Source organism: Protopterus annectens, chromosome 2.part0 (genome assembly GCF_019279795.1).
Source record: "Protopterus annectens isolate FY-2018-M chromosome 2.part0, PAN1.0, whole genome shotgun sequence".
Taxonomy (NCBI): domain Eukaryota; kingdom Metazoa; phylum Chordata; order Ceratodontiformes; family Protopteridae; genus Protopterus; species Protopterus annectens.
Genome location: NC_056728.1, coordinates 730,421,378 through 730,441,367, shown reverse-complemented (window position 1 = coordinate 730,441,367; position 19,990 = coordinate 730,421,378).

The following is a 19,990-nucleotide window of genomic DNA, read 5'->3' as shown; positions in this document are numbered from 1 at the left end:
TGGGCAATGGAAAGGGGGAAGCATGAGGCAGTCAAGACTGCTCCTTGTCTAGGCATTGGCCCTGAGAACCTCCAGAATTCCAGTGATGGCTGGTGACTTCAAAGCAAGGTGGGGGGGGGGCTGCTGGAAACAACTGAATGGGTGGGGCTAATTGGAAAAGTGTATGGCCTCCAAAAATATAGTTACTTTCTGTATTCTCCTCTGGTGTTAGATTAGGATGAAAGTAAAACCAGAAAAGGCTACATACATACATTATACACCTGTGAGTCTGGGGGAAGAAACTAGAGCACTTGGATAAAATTTACACACAAACAAGCAGTACACGCAGACCACACAGAAGGAATCACAGCCAAAATCTCAACCACAGAATCAAGTACAGTGAGACAGCAGTGCCATTTGCTAAAACACTGTGCCATTGATCGTCTGTTATAGCAAATATTCTTCCCAGACTGCCACAGCCTAAACAACAACAAAGCCACAGTCATTGATGTTGTATATCTCAGATATCAGACTATAATAAAATGAAAATAATTGCTCACAATAACTTCATACACACTCACAGATGTGTGTGCACACACACACACACACACACACACACACACACACACACACACACACACACACACACACGCTATCAGTTCTATCCAATTGTATGACTGTTACTATACCCTCAGACGTCTGATTGTGATTAAACTAATGAATAAATGCATAAATAACTGCAAAAAAAGAATGTGTCTTCTCAGCTCACCACTGTCAGAATACAGTATGCAACTTATTGCATCCTCCACAACTTACCTCTCAACCTCTTAGAATGAAGGAGAAAACTAAAAGAATACTGAGAGAAAAAGGACCAAAATGAGAACATGTGGCCTTTACCTCAATTACTAGAAAAGCAGGCTTTACATTAGCGTGGTTTGTCTGAAGGCTATAAAATCTGAAACTTGTATCTGCCATTATGTAGTGACTGCAGTCCTCACTGATTTTTCAAGAAAATGCACAAACATTATGAACTGGACAAAATACGAAGCAAAAATCGCAGACATTCATGCAAAATCAGGGACAGCTTAGAGCACTTATGCTAGCTTCACACACACACAGATATATTATATACATACAAACACACACACACACACATACACACAAAACCATCAATTACAGCTACTTATATGACTGTGCATCACAAAACTTTGCCTGTGACCAAATGAATAAATAAACAGATAATGTATACATAGTAATATATGTATACAGCTTAATATTGTCAGAATACAGTGTATGATGTATTGCAACCCCCAACACACACACACACACACACACACACACACACACACACACACACACACACACACACACACACACACACACACACCTTTCAACCTCTTAGCTTAAGAATCAAGGAGAAAGCAAAAATAATGGGGGGGGGACAATTGACCAAAATAAGGGACCAAAATTTCTCTTACATAAGCTGCTAGAACTGTTGGCTTTGCATTAGCATGCTTTTTCTGAAGGGTTTTAAGTCTGAACATCATGTGCCTGTCATTATTTATTGACTACAGTCCTTATTAATTTGCTAAGAAGAAGGAAAAGTTACAAGGAACACACCAAAATATGAGGCAAAAGCCAGAGACATTCTGCAAAATCAGGATCACTTGAGAGCTCTATCCCCTCACCACACACACACACACACACACACACACACACACACACACACACACACACACACACACACACATACACAACCATCATTTAGAGCTACTTGTATGACTGTGACTATACATCACAGAATTTTGACTGTGATCAAATGAATGAATAAGTACATAAGTAACAGACACAAGAGAATGTACTTTCATAGCTCATTGTTGTCAAAATACAGTGTACATTATATACTTCAACCTCTTCCCTCATGCACACACCTCTCAACCTCATGCTTAGCTCAAGAATCAAGGAAAAAGCTAAATGTAATGTGAGACAAAGAACCAAAATCAGAGACAGATATTGTTCTTACATACTTAGAAACAGTGGTGTAGCTAGAGTTTGTGCTGCCCAGAGCTGCTTCTGAGTTTGCCGCCCCTCCCCTTCATAAAATCATGGTCAAATAGGACACCCACATACACAGCACCCCCCCCCCACAGACATTCTAGTGTCCAATTACTTGGCGGTCTCTCCCCATTTACCATAAACACTGTAATGTGCATACTGCTTTATGCTTTACTTCTACAATGATTATTTGGATTTCATTTAAAACTTTTATTTTAAATTTTATAGCACAAACACTGAAAGACATCTGCTAAACAAAGCAATACAGTCTCACAAGGAAAACAGACTTAGCATTAAAACTTATCTCCCCTTGAAACTCACACTTCTTGAAACCCACATTCAAAGAAAATGCATCTGGCCAGTGGCAGATAAAGTTTGCCTTTGAGCTGTTTTCAAATCATAGGCCCCTTGCACACATATTTAGGAAAATGCAAACATACACGTGTTCTTTGATTTACCTTCTTGATTGTATTAAATTATATTCCTTGTATAATACAGCACACTTGTTAGAGCATCTTTTAAATTGATTGTTTTGAACATTTTTCCAGTAAGCAATGAAAATGTAGCAACCAATGAAAAAATGTCCAATTCAGAACATTTGCATCATAATAGTCTACTCAGATTTTGCCATTACAATCCACCAATATCAGTAAACATACACAATCTTTGCAGAAGTAAAAGTCATCTAAATAATTCCACATTAAAGACATCTGTAACTAATGAAGAGGTTGCTGCTAGCAAACAACTTTATATTTCATTGTTTTATCTACAAAGTGCCTGTTGCCCTTGAAGAATAAATTGTTTATGTCACATTAAAAGAAATGATAAGCTAGTAATATTGCAATACGGAATGGATGGCAAACTGATAACAGGTTTATAGTTACTAGGTGTCTCCTCCAAAGGAGGACATTCTCAGGACTGCAGCATCCACCCCCTTTAAAGTATAATACAGTACAGTATCAGCAATCCATCCACATACTGTGGGAGTAGAACCCACAGCCTTCTGCACCAAAAGCAAATATACTACCTATTGTGCTACTAACAACGCAAACAGGCTTTGCATAAGCAGCACTAAACTTCTCTTCCCCGAAACTCTTATCTCCTTAAAAAATCCACTTGACACAACTATATCTCTTAACTTTGCAGCATAAGAAATCTGGAAAAAGCCAAAATTTATTGGGGGGGGGGGGTCAAAGGCCCAAAACCAGGGACACATTTTAAACATTGCTTGAACAATCTTAGAAATGTGCTAGAATAAAATATTTTGTGTTACCTTGCGCTTCCTGAAAGAGAGGAAGACTGAAACTTAAATGGCTAGCATTGTTTAGTGAATTCAGTTCTCAGCGATTTACCAGAAAACCCCAAATTTTAAGAGGAGCAGACCAAAAGTATGAGCCATTCTGTGAAAAGCTATACAGTTAAGAGCTATGGACTCAACTCTTTACAAGTGGTGGTATGGGTAGGGAATCCAGGCTCTCGTTTCTTGTACTTAAGGTACAGGATTTGAGCCTGAGTAACACTAACCACCAGTTACACGTAACTGGGGCATTTCACACACACACACACACACACACACACACACACACACACACACACACACACACACACACACACACTCACACACACACACACACACACACACACACACACACACACACACACACACACACACACACACACACACACACACACACACACACACACACACACACACACACACACACAGACACACACACACACACACACACACACACACACACACACACACTGTAATACTGACTTCATATTGTAAGTAGCACCATTTTTCTCTGTTCTGACTTCATAATGTAAGTGACAGATATAATGCTGCCTGTAAAAGATATACACATGTAGTTTTTATTAAAATTAAAACAAAAATAACCTTACTCCCATGTTTGTACATCTGGCCATTGCTTTCCTTTTTCCTTTTTCCATTCAAGCTGCCTAGGTTACTTAAGGCAGCCTGAGCCAGTGGAAACAGCTTCTGACTGCTTCACACAGCTGCCCACTGAGCTGCTCTTTGAGCCTCATTTCTGCCTTCTGGAGAAGGCAGGAGGAACACCTTCCATTGACAGGCTGTTATAATAAACAGCTTAGCAAGCAGAGTAATATGGGTATTTTTTTCCCCCTCTCAAATGTTTTCAGAACACCATGCATGTGCTATGCCACGCATGGAGCTCTGAGTTCAGCTACAAATAATACAGTGACAAAAATTATTCTTTTTATTATTTTACTTTTCAGAATTAATTATTTTGTTGGTGTTTTGCTTATTTTTACTTGGGGAGCAGCCATGGCCATGTTCGGCCCTTACAGACTTCCCTTGTCATTTATTCTTAAGTCCACCCTTCTTATCCTTTGTTTGCTTACCTTTATCCTGCCATTAGTAGTAAGACCAACTCTCAGATATCTATGAAATGGAGGAAGAAACTATTTTTTAACAGATCGTGCAATCTTCCCCTTTTTCTCTAATGTTTTCAAAACTTCCTGTGTAGGAGGTATAAAGAACAAATATTTATCTAAAGGGTCATTAAAGTGCAACCACATTGAAATCTTCTGGCAGAAACTGCCTTCTTTGTAAAACATGTCTCCTATATGTCGACCCCTTGGTAACAGCCATGGATGCATCTAGAGCATCATAGATACATTTAATGACATGCTCATCCACTACAGGCCTAAACAGAATGCACACTTAATATGATAATATATATATATATATATATATATATATATATATATATATATGTCAAATTTGCCTGTCACAGGCATACATATCAACATTATCTTGGTGGGCATACCCTGAAGATGTGGAATATCTGACCCATCCAAATCAGACCACAGAATCATATCTAGTAATTTTAGATTAAAATGATTCCGTACTGAGTACTTATCCACCAGGTCTAGATGAACATGCTGAACTGCCTGACTGACAGTGCATAGTATAAATATGTGATTTGTACTGCTGTAGGAAAAACTTAAAAATGGTGATAGTCAGTGTTACCTTTCTACTGGGAATTTATCACTGTCCCAAGGAAGGGGATAACTGACTACCAGGGACTGGGAAGGCTGCAAAGCTCTGTTAGCCGAGTCAGATATGACATCTTATGCAGCAGAGGTCTCAGTGATTATAGCTATCACAAGAGAAATCTATACGGAGAGCATCATATAATCAAGGGTTAGGAAAATGATAAAGAAAACGCAAGCGAGATGTGCCTTCAGAGGTGACACTCAAACACATGGTGCAATTTTAAGCAAATGTCATACACGTGGAAAAACTAACCATATTGTGATATCTAATAGAAACAACAAGAAAGAGCTCAGCACATATACTGCTTAATGTTCATACCAAGAAAGGCAATACAGGCAGTCCTTAATACAACATGTACAGCATTATTATGCAGAAAGGTAACCATTTTCTGGTAGTAATACAACTAGAATTCAGGCTTATGAACTTTCAGGTTGACTTAAGCAACAGTGCCACCACAGTGAATGAAATGAAATTCAGAGATGTGAAAAAACACTTTTGCAACCAGTTGATATTGTATTGAAAATGATTTAGGATAGCACGTAAAATATTCAGAGCTTATGGTGTAAATGTTACTTGTAAGTCACAAAGAAGGAAACATTACCATTAGTGATAATGAAAAACAATGGGCTAGATCTGCTGGGAAGAAGCTGTCTGAGCGAAATTCCATTAACTTTGGGAGAAATAAATATTATTATAAAACTGAGGCATTTAAAAGTGTGTGTTATGAGTAAAGCTGTGTTTAACGAAAAAAATTGTTATGTTGTAATGGACTACAGTTAGGACTTATGAGGCTATTCCATTCTGCTATGAAGGCTAAGGTAGAAGAAGAAATAAACAGAACTATGAAAAAAATAAAAGTGCAACTCCTGTTAAGTATTCAGAATGGCCTTCAAATGCAACACATACACTGAATACAGTGTTATTAGATTGTGTGGACATTATAAACTGACTTTTTGCAAAGTAGCTTATTTGAAATGACGCCCTATATCTCAAGTGGGTTGTTATATTACATAGCTGACAGTGGGTCAGAAGTTTTTAAAATTATATATGAGCCATGCTAATGAACAATCACTTTGATAATTATATATAAAAGTGATTGCTCGCAGTCATAAAATAATATTTATTTTTAACTGTTTATCTTTTAGATTATCATCTGTACTTACTGTATTTCAGAGGGCAATAGAAAATAGTTTTGCAGGGTGAATCATATGAAATTCTAGTTTCTCTGGCCACACCAGAGAAACATTTTAGAATTACTGGATGCACAGATAAGACTCGAGTATATAGAATTATGTATTAAGAGAAACCATTTTTTTTCAAAAATACTGGGAACATGTAATATATGGTTTGGATTTTAAAATGACTCAAGTAAAAGCTGTTATAGTTGCCATATCTCCTACAAAAGTTATTGATCTGAAGGGAAATTGGAGTTTGCTAAACTATTTAATTGAAGGTTATGTAGTTAATACTACTGGTTTAGTATTTTAAGGGGAAAGTTTTCAAAGTGAATTATGGCATAGGTTCATAGGTTCATAGGTAGGTACTAGGCTATCGGTTCAAGGGCCTAAGTAGGCCTAGCCAACAAGGTTCCCTGGCTTACGTCACCCAAGAAAGTTATTTTCCTATGCCCCTGTCGAGCAGAGCCACAGAAGTGATCCCCGGGGTGTATTTCCTATTTCACATCCACTTATCAAGATTTTTATTGAAGATTGCTAATGAGGAACTTTGCTTGACATAGATGGGTAGCGTGTTCCAGAGTATGGGAAATCTCTGGGAAAGGAATCTATTCCTCCACCATGTCCTGTTTATTGTGGTGACAAGGTTTAGGTCCCTAGAGCATGTAGCTCAGAGGGATTGGGATTTCTTTAGGTGTAGCATGTCCAATAGCTCTGGGTTTGACATAGCTTTATATGTTAGGCAGAGATCACCTTGGAGTAGGCGATATGCTATGGAGTAAAGCTGGAGTTTTTTGAGACGGTCAGTGTAGGGCATCTGTTTGAAGCCAGTAATCCTCTTTGTGAGGTACTTCTGTGGCCTTTCCAGCTGCTGCAGATGTCTTGTGAGGTACATTTCAAAAGGGGCGTTGTACTCTATAATGGGTCTAATGAGTGTTGAGTAGAGGGAAGCAATGACCTCTTTTTTCCTAGATGAGAACCCTTTTGTGATGAGGTGTGCCACGTAGAAGGATTTTCTGACTACTGTGGCAATGTGATTATCAAAGGAGAGACTACTGTCCAACTGGGTCCCCAGGTCTCTTATCACACATTCTGCATTAAGTAGACTGTCGCCTATGTGGTAGTTCATGAGTACAGAGTTTTTACCAATGGGGATGACAATGCACTTTTTGGCATTGAACTTGAGGACATGGCTCTGACACCAGGCATCTGTCTCAGTGAGGCCCTTCTGTAGGATGTCCACATCATTTGGGAACTCAACTATGGCTCCTAGTTTGCAGTCATCTGTGAACTTCACCAGCCAAAGGCCTTGTATGTTAGCTTGTACTTCAGAGAAGTAGATACCAAACAGGAGAGGTCCCAGGACTGAACCCTGTGGTACTCCACTTGTCACTGGTTTGAAGTTAGACTTGGAGTCTGCAACTTTTACAGTGTGAGTTCTGTCAGTGAGCCAATTGGCAACCCATCTTGTGACGTAGGGATTTATACCTAGTTTAGTGAGTTTAGATATAATTCCAGAATGGGGGATGGTGTCAAAAGCCTTGATGAGGTCAAGATAGGCTGTGTGAACCACCTTACCCTCATCTACAGCTTTGGACTCAAAGAGGTTGATCAAGTTCAGGAGGCATGATCTGCCTTTCACAAACCCAAACTGGGTGGGGTCCAGAGTTTGTAGGTTACCAATGTGTTTGTTTACGAGTTCCATAATGATACTTTCCATGGCCTTACAGACCAGGTTTGCCAGGCTAATAAGGTGATAGTTCCCAGGATCAGTGGTGGCTTCCCCTTTGTGGAGTGGGATAACTGTTGCTGTGCGCCATTCAGTGGGCACAAAGCCTGATGTGAGATTATGATTGAACATGGTGCTTAGGTGGGGAGCCAGTTTGTTCTGAAATTCATGTAAAACGCAGCCTGGGATGTTGTCCGGTCTCATGGATGCTGTATTTTTGGATTTAGAGAGTATAGCTTTTACCTGCGTAGTTGTGATTACAGGGACTCTGCATTCTTCCTGTTTAGATATGGGCCCTTTAGGGGATGAGAGTTGAGGTAAAGTTAGAAATGAACCTATCTGCCAGAACGTTGGCAACATCAGTTGGTTCTGTAATTTTCATGCTGTTGTGATGTAACTCAGAGCAGATCTGTCTGTTGCCATTGAGATTCTTGACATAGCTATACAATGTTTTGTGGTTGTCCCTAGAATCAGTGGCAATTTTGTTTTTGTAGCTAGCTTTGGAGGATCTTTTAAAAGATCTCAGCTGCTTATGGAGGCTGACCAGGGAACTCCTCCACTCATGGGATTTTACTCTCTTTTGCAACAGTTTCTTCCTTCTGTTGTAGAGTTTGTTTATGGCAGGGGACCACTAGATTGGCTTCCTTTTTTGGAGGATAGCGTCTTGGTTCTGTTTGGGATAACACTATCCATGCACTCATGTAAGTGCTTATAGAGTGCATCTGTATAGGATTCAGCAGTCGTAACTGTGTTGTCCATCTGCATGGGTGTCATGGAGTTCGCCACTTCTGTCTTAAGAAGCATGAAGTTGGCTTTGGAGACATTTTTTGCCATGATTTCCTTAATTGGGGGTGGGGGTGAGATGTAGATATCAGTTGTCTATAGGAAAGTAGTTTTTCATACAGGCATGTCCAAGGGTCAGCTCCTGGTGTTTTCTCCTGTCTACTTGATGAATCTGGACATCTTGTGGCAATGCAGCAATTGCCTCATGTACACAGACAGCCCTCTCCTCCTACCACCCAACACTACAACCTGTGAGAGATGCACTTATATAGCCAAACTGGAAGCAAAGCTCTCTTCAACCAAGAATGGACTAGACAGTCAAGAGGAGAAGGTAAACACTTGCACCACACCACACTCATTACATAGTCCCTCAAAACCTACACCACCAAAACAAACACATGGAAACACAAAACACACACCTACATTCACAGATGCTCTAAATAAAAATCTACCCAAGCAACAGGGACCTCCAAAGCAGAAACGCAAGCAACCTCCACCCCCCAACACAACAAAATGACACATAGCCACAAACTCAGTGTGCCACTCAACCACAGCCCATAAGGCATAACAACATACCAACACTCTAGTCATAAGTGACTCTATAGTCAGGCACACTCATGTTCCACTCACCAGGCTAAACAAGGAGAAAGTTACTGTCAGCTGCCTGTCGGGTGCCAGGATCCACCACATAATGCATGCACTCAGGTCACTCCACAATAAGTACAAATATGACTCAGTCATTGTCCATGTTGATGTGAATGACCTGAGACATACCTTCCTGGACTACATGAAAAGAGACATGGAGGAACTGTCCGATCTTGTAGCCCACTCTATGATCAGATCACAATCCCCCCAAAATTCCATTTTATAAAAATAAGCCTCTTTCACAAATGGATTCACTGATTTCTCAGTGACAGGCAGTACTGCTGAGAGCATATGAGCAGTAATTGTCAACAGACCAAGCAAGTATCATAAAATGCTAATGCATTCAGTAGGTTACCTAGTCTTAAAAAGCCTAATGACATGGACACACACCTGACCATATATTGTACACTGATGTTACACAAAATGGACAACATACTGGTGAATACTGAACAAATCAAACAATGCATTGCCAGAGATGTAAATTTATCACAAGTTCATAAATACATATTGCAGCATAGGTCTGCAATAATTCATCCAAAATTGATAATATGATACTCTAAAATACTGCATCCAAATATCATTGCAGCCATTAGCATAGATGGATATAACCCTAAGTATTACCCAGATGACTGACGATTGATTAGAAGGGTTCCTATTAAATGATTGAAGATGTATTCATTCGAATGCATCTTGATCGAACTTGAAAGCATGAAAAGGCAAAATAGAGAAATGGCATATAAGCAAATTCTTTCCTTTGGAAAGAAATCGCTTGGCAGCTTCTGTTAATTTGTCATTTTCATCACTGTAGTGTGATCTTGGAGTTGATATATTTAAGTAGGGGTGTGTGGAGGGGCACAGCCCCCCACTCTATGTAATATTTTATTTTTTTTTTTTTCGTGGAACAGCGATTTTTTTTTCCCTTGGAAAAAAATTGCTGTTCTAAGCATTTGAGATTGTAAACATTCGCTTACATGGTTTTGATAAATCATCATTTGCTTTCTTAAGTGTTTGATGATTTAACATAGACCTGATTAGAAGCCTGGGCAATGGAGGAACTTTTGAGGGCTGAGAAAAGAATGATGAGGTAATGGCTGTACATCTACCTCAGGTGTATACTATGCACTGCATTCTTGTTGCACACATCAAATAGTAGAATCCTCAGTGGAAACTGGACACCCTACATGAGCACCTACTTCAAGGGTAGCAGGATGTCTTGTGAGGTTGTCTCAGCTGTAAAAGTGAGTGACAAGACTCCACTGATGCTTATTGCACTCCAAACACTATGTGCTACTGGGAATGTGCTGTGGGGTTAGGGTTTAAAGCACAAAACCCTTGCCCAGTGAATAGATCACTGCCTCTATTAATCCCCCTTCCCCAGAAAAACATATAAACCATAGGACGCTTGCCTCTTGGGGAAATAAGCAAGTCATTGGAGAGGAAGAAACAAATAAGAATAACGGTCGAGGAAGGTGGGTGCAAAAATGAAACAAAAATATGACAGAAGGGGGTGCATTCTGGAGCTCTACAGCAAGGGCGTCTCTGAATGTTTGTTCTGTAATTACTGAAATGTTGCATCTAGCTTATTTTGGAAAATGCTTATCAACTATTTAATAGGCGTACCCAAATCATATGTGCCATAGTCTGACTCTGAGCTAGTCAGTTGAATGTGTCATCTGAAAAACTCAAGGAACCAGAATAATACAGCTGTATCTAGACATGGAGCATGTTTTTACTGAAGTGGGATAAAATCACACCAGCCTCATGAAGAAGGAATGCCCTCTGCCCTCAACCCATTATGATCAATTAAGAAGTCAACCCATCTCAGTAGAAGGGGAAGGGGGGAAAAATTAAAAAAAAAACAAAAAACTTTGATAGATTTTTTTTTCACTAGCCGTCCTGTTTTATAGCTAGTTGAGAATGTTCAGCCAAGTGGCTTTGGTGAAATGGCACATGAAAACGGGTAAGGAGATTCAAACACAGATATTTTGAAGGTATCTTTTCATCCATGAATATGGTTTGAAATGTCCTTTACTAGATTAGATGAAATGTGGATAATATTGATCCATTTCTTGGGAAATGTGTTTGAATTAGACAGATGTTCATTCAAAGTAGACAAATATGAATGCCATAAATTAATTCCTCACATTTTCAAGCAATCACCTGAAAATGAGACAGAATGTCTGCATCCATGTAGTTTCTGATAGTGAATAGTGCTTCAATAGTATGGAATTTCCAAACATTAGGAAGGGAAATGGAATTCATTACACTGTTTCCACTTCACTCTTCATCTAATGGCTTATGAATGAGGACAATTTAATCTCTGAAGGAAAGGATGAAAAAATGAAAGGTGGTACAACGGAAACAAAAATGTTACTGTTTTCTTTATAGAATTATCTCTTAGAACATGACGGGCTCATATCCATCAGAAACATGGTGCAGAGCTTGAGAATTGTATTTCATTTGCTTCTATCCAACTTGCAAGAAAAATACAAAATAAACAGCAGGTTGAAAAGCAAAACTTTGACAAAAAGCACCAAGAAATAAAACTCTGCAGCTGAAGATTAAGTCTATCTACAGATCTATAGTTATGGACCCAAATGGACTATATAAATAACTATGAATTTGATTGGGACCTTTGTCATAACTTTGCTCAATTTCATATAGACTTCCTAGATATGATCTGTGTCTTACTTACAAGGCAATAAGGGACCCAGTAGTTCAGTAACTCTTACACATCAATAAATCAAACAGTTCAGCTAACACTAGGGACGGTGAACTAAGTCTACTCCAAAAAATAAATAAGACTAGGAAGAGGGATAGATTTGCCCACAACATTACCCCTTCTCTGGAAAAATTCCCTCTCCAAGTTACGTATTGTGACACACGCTGTCTGCCTTTACAAAGGCACTAGACAACTGGATGAGTATTCATAAATTCAGTGCGAGTACAAATGGTCTGGCTATCTTTAAGAGAGAAGAAAGGCAAGACCTAAGGGTAAGGTAGAAATGGCCTTAAGGCCCAGTTGTCTTGTAACCTCTAAGATTTTATGATGCTATTGTAATTATGGGTAATGCTTTGACTTTGGAGAGTCAATCAAAACAAACACATAAGTTCAAAGAGAATGTGTAAAACTGTGTGTCTGAAAAAGACCCAATTTATTGATCAGCACAGAGCTGTCTGCTACTAGAAACATTGAATATACAAATAGGAATGACTCCTGGTGAAACCATACTTGTGCGTGCTAAGAAACAATGCAAGCGTGTTGGTCTTCAGATTTACCTGATGGCACCCCACTAACACATTATATGCAACATACTCCTATGTACCTGAAAGACTGTACCAGATAATAGTGACATTTTTCATGGAATGGAATATAATGTGCTCTAGTTTCACTCAAAGCTTGATGGGCTTCTCAGAACATCTAAGTCAGTGAAATGATACTAATGTTTTTGTACAGCATCTCTTGTCTTACTATTTGTCAATTATGTACTGTGAAAATGTATGAGGTCTGTTTCCAAATATCTCTAGTAATAAAGTAGCAGTTTATCAGGAAGTTGTTAGCATAAGAATGGAGGCATGATATCTTGTATATCTGTGTGATATATTATTTGATGGTCCCTGTGCTACAGAGTAAAAGTTCAGTGCTGATAAAGTAGTTTTAGAAGTTTCGTTAAGGGAGTTTATTCCTTTTTTGCCTCTTGTTGACTGAAAGCTGCTCTGTGCATTGAGCTGCTCACTTTCATGGCACTGCTGCCTGCCATGGAATTTTTATTAGTTAGCTATGCTTTGGAACAATGAAATATGTTTGGTGATTTCTTCGAGGTGCAACACCGATTATGTTCATTTAATGAATGCCAGTTCCCCTCTGCAGCTGCTTCTGCATGCTTTCTTTGATTTTTGTTACTGCCTTCTTTCACTCACTCTCTGACCTTTCTCAGCTCCAAAGCAGTGCTAGATGCAATTAGCTTGAGAATTTAAAAAGGTTTTGTTCCTCTTTTTTGTTTATGGAAAGTTTTATTTAAATCCATGGCTAGGGTGAAAGTCAATCATCGCAGTAGAAAAGTAGCTGCCTCAAACTCTGAAGTTATATTTTTTAAAACAGAGATTTAAAACAAGAAGGTAGATAAAGTTTCACAAACCATCAGATTCATCTGGAGCATAGGAAGCAAACCTATAAATTTTACCCTGCTTATCATGACGCTTATATTACTATTCTGAAAGTTGTCTACATATAGAAGTACATATGTGTGAATTTGCTTTTGAGTGTGTGCATGTGTGCAAGTGTGTCCATCTGTATGTACATGTACACACAACACATGCACACATACACAACACAAACACACAGGTACACTCACAATCAGACTTACAAACTCCCATGAGTGCATGCATGCACACAGACACATGCACACAAACACACATGTGCATTTGCACACGTACACACGCACACACACACACACATGCACACACACACACACACACACACACACACACACACACACATGCACACGTGTGCATTTGCACACACGTACATACACACACGCACACACACACACACACACACACACACATGCACACGCTTTCATTAGCACACACATACACATGTACACACACACACACACACACACACACACACACACACACACACACACACACACATACACACACACACACACACACACACACACACACACACACACACACACACACACACACACACACACACACACACACATACATGAAGACAAATATCAGAGTTGTAGTAGAAGCAGCATGTTAAGCAGGATAGAATCTATAGGTCTGGTGCTCCACCTCCAGATGAATCTGATGGTTTGTTAAACAGTTAGCTGGAATGAAACTTAATCTACCTTCTTGTTTTAAATCTCTGTTTTAAAAATATAACTACAGAGTCTGAGGCAGATGCTTTTCTGGTATTTGTGAGTGTGTGCATATGTTTTTGTGGGTGTTTGTGTACACCTGTGAGTAGCATTGATGGGTACTTCCAACAAGTCAGACAATCCCAGGCTGCATAGATAGATATGAGGAACTCTAGACTCTGAAAGTTGATAAGAGCTATCTGTGCCAAATAATATGCCCATGTGCCTACCTAGTGGCTTAGCTCTTGATCCTAAACAACTGTCTCTCTACTTCTTTTAAATTCTTCTCCAGAATTTCTCTGTTACTTTTTCAAATCTGTCACTTAATACAATTGTTTAATACAATATTGAGTAAAACACAGCTCACTTTAAAAAGAACTGAGTAAAATCACTGTAAAGTTGTATTCTTTAAGCCTGCATACTCACAAACCCTGGAAATCCTTGTAGCTTGGTATAGCCCCACAGACCCTGGAAATCCTTGTAGCTTGGTATAGCCCCACAGACCCTGGAAATCCTTGTAGCTTGATATAGCCCCACAGACCCTGGAAATCCTTGTAGCTTGGTATAGCACCGCTCCGCTTGCCCTTGCTTCACTCAGGCTCGCTCTGTGCCCCACGCTGCGCACAAATTCCACCCACCCCCACTAGTGCTAAATTTATGCCCAATAAACCACTCCCTCTCCTACAACCTATCACAGATAACCCACACCTCCATACACCACCCCCATACACCACACCTTCCTGCCAACAACCCTCTTAATTCACCACCCACATTCCTTACCAAGTACCACTACTATCAAGATGAGACCAATTATGTTCCTCTCAGTTATATTGCCTGGGCTGTATCTCCTCACTATCTATGAAAACCAGCCCTATCTTGGCTTTCACCACCCCATATTGCATACCATCTCTGCTCCCACCTTGAGTGAATCAGACCAACCCCCAGCTCACTACAAACCTGTCCTTTCCACTTTTAACAACCAACAACTAACTAGACCACAGTCCATCTCCCCCCAAACTAGATATTATCATAAAATAATAAGTAAAGCACTGAAACTAATAATCACTGCACAATTTACTCTGATGAGGGATGGGGCCATCCACCCTAACATTGGACCCACCCTTCCCACAAGCTCCCATCCCACTACCACCTTCAACATATGGTCAAATTCAAGGTCCCCTAACTCTCTTCTGACCAGTCACCTAAACATCAGGAGTATTAACAACAAGGCCCGTAATCTTCATGCCCTTCTAGCTACCTAGTCACCTGATGTGCTATGTCTTACAGAAACCTGGCTAAAACCAGGAACTAAAAATGATGAGGTTATCCTACCAGGGTGCAACATATTTAGACTAGACCAAAACACCAGGAAAGGTGGAGGAGTAGCAGTTCTGTTTAAAAACACAATAGATGTCACACTAGCCCTACAACAACACCCCCCTTGTTCAATAATGCAGAAGCCCTAGTTAGCAAACTACAGCTTAACAAAAGTAAATCTATATTCATTGCTTGCATTTATATCCCCCCAGGCAACAATGCAAGTACCCTAGAAGACTTCGTCCATTGGCTTTCCAACACATACCCCCATGAAACTATGGTGTTAGGAGATGCTAATATTGACTGGAACAATTGTTCCTGTGAATCTCCCACCACCCATATAAACCTTCACGGCTATACCCATCTTATATCCTCACCCACCAGAATAAATAAATCCAACTACAAAGGCAGTATCCTGTATTGGATTCTTATCAGCAATCACCCAGACCTGTATAAGACGGGTACCCTCCCAGATGATATAAGTGACCAATTACTCACTTACATCATGAAGCATAAAGTAGATAACCAGCACCAAGTTCTATATAAATCTATCAGAAACAACAAGAACTTTAACTCCACTGACTTTCAGAATGAACACAGAGCATGCAATTGGGCCATACTTAAAGAACTTCCACTAGATGATGCTGTAGCCTACTTTAATTCTAAATTCCTCTCCATTCTAGATTCCCACGCTCCTATCCGTACCCTCAGAGCCAAAACTAAGACCGCCTCCTGGCTCTCTAAAGTAACCAAAACCAAAATCATAGTAAGAAATAAAGCCTGGGACAAATGGTGCACCTCCAAAGACCCACTTGACCATAATAAATTCTGACAACTAAGGAATGATACCAAGAAAGCCACACTGTTAGACAAAAAAAACTTCTATCAACACCTTCAGCAAAAACACCAGAACAGACCTCAAAAATTTTGGGCAGGCATAAACAAACTGCTCCACCCTGGCCAAACCTCCACCCCAACCCCTTCAACTTGTGACCTTAAAACTCCAGAGGAAACTGCTAACATCATTAACAATTTTTTTACCAAAACCATTCAATCACTAGCTAGCCAACTACCCCCCCCCCAGCTCCTTTCAAAATTCCTCCACAACCACTACCCCACTCCCTTTCGCCTTACAACCTGTATCTACATCCACCAACCGATCTCTAATTAACAAACTAAAGCCCACTACCCTGGCAGCTGCTCTCCTCCCACCACAATATTTACAAAAAGGGGCAGATGCCATTGCATACCCTGTCTCGATCATAATAAATCACACCTTGACTGAAGCCACTATCCTTTCTCTCTGGAAGGTTTCCCATATCATTCCCCTCCATAAAGGAGGGAATTTTTTAGATCTCTCAAACTTCTGACCAATAGCCATACTATCACCATTGGCCAAAATTATGGAAAAGTGCATCCACAACCAATTAATTCACTCTCTCACCCAAAATAAACTACTGGCCAACTCTCAGCATGGTTTTAGGCCACACCACAGCACCACATCATCCCTCCTATCCTTCTCTAACTCTATCAACATCAACCGAAACAATAACAAACTTACCTCAGCTCTCTTCCTAGATCTGTCTAAGGCCTTTGACATGGTCAGTCATCAACTGCTTCTCCATACCCAGAAGGAACTGTCACTGAATAGTAGCTCCATTAAATGGTTCCAATCCTACCTGTTTGATAAACAACAAGCAGTTTTATGGCAGAATACCATATCCACACGTCTACACATTACTCTAGGAGTCCCCCAAGGCTCCATACTAGGACCATTACTCTTCTCAATCTTTATCAATGAACTACCCACCATCACTCCCAAGGCCACCTGCATCCAATACGTGGTCGACTCTACTTTAATCTGTACCGCCTCCTCCTCAACTGAGCTTATGACCCTAACCCAGAATACTTTCAATGATGTAGAAAAATGGTTCGCAAACCGTCAGCTTCTATTAAACCCCAACAAAACTAAACTGCTCATCTTTTCCCCCACTTGCAAATCCTCCTCACCATTCTTTACTATAAGTTCCAACAATGGCACAATCATATCCCCAGATACTCACACAAAACTCCTAGGTGTCACAGTCAATAACGCCCTAAAATATGATATCCATGTCAATCAAGCCATCAAATCTGTCAACAAAAAACTGGGCTCCCTATACAGGATCAAACCCTTCCTCACTCCTTTTGCAAGAACCACTATCGCTCGCTCAGTCCCACCTACTATCTACCCTCCCCCCTCTTCACTAACCTAAACCAAGCCACCCTTACCAAACTTGCTAGTTGTTACAACCGTATTGCTAGATTTGCTACATGTGCTACCTCTAGGGCCCACAATTGTATCAACCTAACTCAGCTGAGATGGCTGGACTGGCCCAGTCTTCTCTGATACAACCAACTTGTAATAACCCACAAAATACTATATAAACCCGAAAAAACACCAGCATTAAATATGATCATCAAACCATACAGCAACCTGAGGTCACTATGCTCTGGTGACAAACTGCTGGTACAAACAACTAAGTGCATAAATGTGGCTGGGGACTCTCTACTTGCCAACTCAGTAGGCAAAACTTGGAATATGCTACCTGCCGAACTTACTCACCAATTCTCCTTAATGCAGTTCAAAAAAAGCCTCAAACTACACTTCCAACAGCATTGGCAATGTCCCTGCTTAAACCCCAACTAATCACCAGACGCTGTTCCTACAAACTCTCCCTAAGCATTCCAATCATATACTCTAAGAAGTGTACGAATTCTTGAAGGGACTTAGCCCATAACTCTGTGTATTATTGTCTGAAATTGAAGCCGCATGATTTTAATGTTGTCTACTATGTTTTATCTGTGGTTGTCACCCTACTTAAAACTGCATATTATACTTATCTCTAAAAGTTTCTATTGTTCCTAATGTATTTGTACTCTGCTTTCTGGAGCTTTTCTCCCCGGGTCTCCTTTGAAAATGGACATATATCCAGTTGGACTTTCCTGGTAAACAAATGAAAAATAAAATAAATAAATAAATAAAATAAATTAATATCATTGATATCTTGGAATTTATAAAATCTTCACGATGATTACTATATGCATTTCCACATTCTTTTCTTCCTCGTGCAAAACAGTTCAAAAGAATTCCTGCGAGCTACCATATGTTCTAGTCTCCAAACAGCACTCCCTTGAACTTTAAAAGATATTGCTCTTTAGGATAGATTAGAATCAGTTGAAGTGCTCCATATCTCTTTTCCCTCTTTTGTTTTACATATCTTATTATTTCACATATTTAGTTTCTTTATACATTTTCATATTCTTTAGAACATTTGAACTGTCCTAGTATTGACTTCCTTCAGCCTATGTTGTTGCTGTTGTGGAGATGGGGTCTCCTTTAGTAATAATCCATGACTAGTTGTGGATAATGCAGGATTTACTCATTGTGGGTATAGTTTGATCACAAGGGTGAAGCCAAAGTGATTAGTCAAACCCAACCATGCGTAAATTCTGCATTGCCAACACGAGTGGATTTATAGCTATTATACAATGACATTGTTTAAAGAAAAAAAAAAGTCTTACCTTTTTAAATAATGTCATTGCATTGAAGGACTTTAGTGTTCTTCTGGCACTCTGGAACATCCAAGCTGTGTACTGAGAAAGCTCTGTGGCTGCTCCATGCATTATTGTCGCTGAAGTTTTTTTTTTTCTCTCTGTTGAGGTATATTACTTTTTGGCTGTTTGTATGACATATTTATTCTGTCCTTCATAAAAGTTCCAATTTTCTGGCATCTCACTGAGTAACAAAGTTAATAAAGAATAAGAAAGAATAAGAATGATCTTTGCACGCATGAAAACATTTTATTTTCTTTGTTAAATAGAGTTCAAGTCATCACAGGCAAACACTCATAAAGTAGGCAGAAATTCAAACATATCCTGTTTGATTATTAAAAAAAAAAAAAAAAAAACTTAGTTTAAATACACAAGAAACCTTTTGCAAGAGACATCACTTAAAGAAAAGTAATCTACTGAGATCAGTATATTAGTGAGAGAATCTTGTTTTTTTTTTTTACCATTTTAAAATCTCAGCTACTTAGCAGTTAGGAGAAAAGTGAATTGTTTGAACTTGTTCCTGTGGGGAATGCTTTATTTACAATGAGCATGCTGATTGGCTTGTGCAATTAGTGTACACATCTTGGAATGGTAATCATTGATTATTTCATAAATATTGATAAACAATGCTTCACACATTCATTAACGCCTACACTAAGTGCACACTAAGTGTACATGATCTGTATACCAGAAGATCCTTACCACATTTTTTTTTGTTCCTTCTAGTCACTCAGAAAGGAAGTGCAAGAGAATCAGTAGGAAAACTACAATTAGGAGAAAGTAGGTAGGAGTTGTG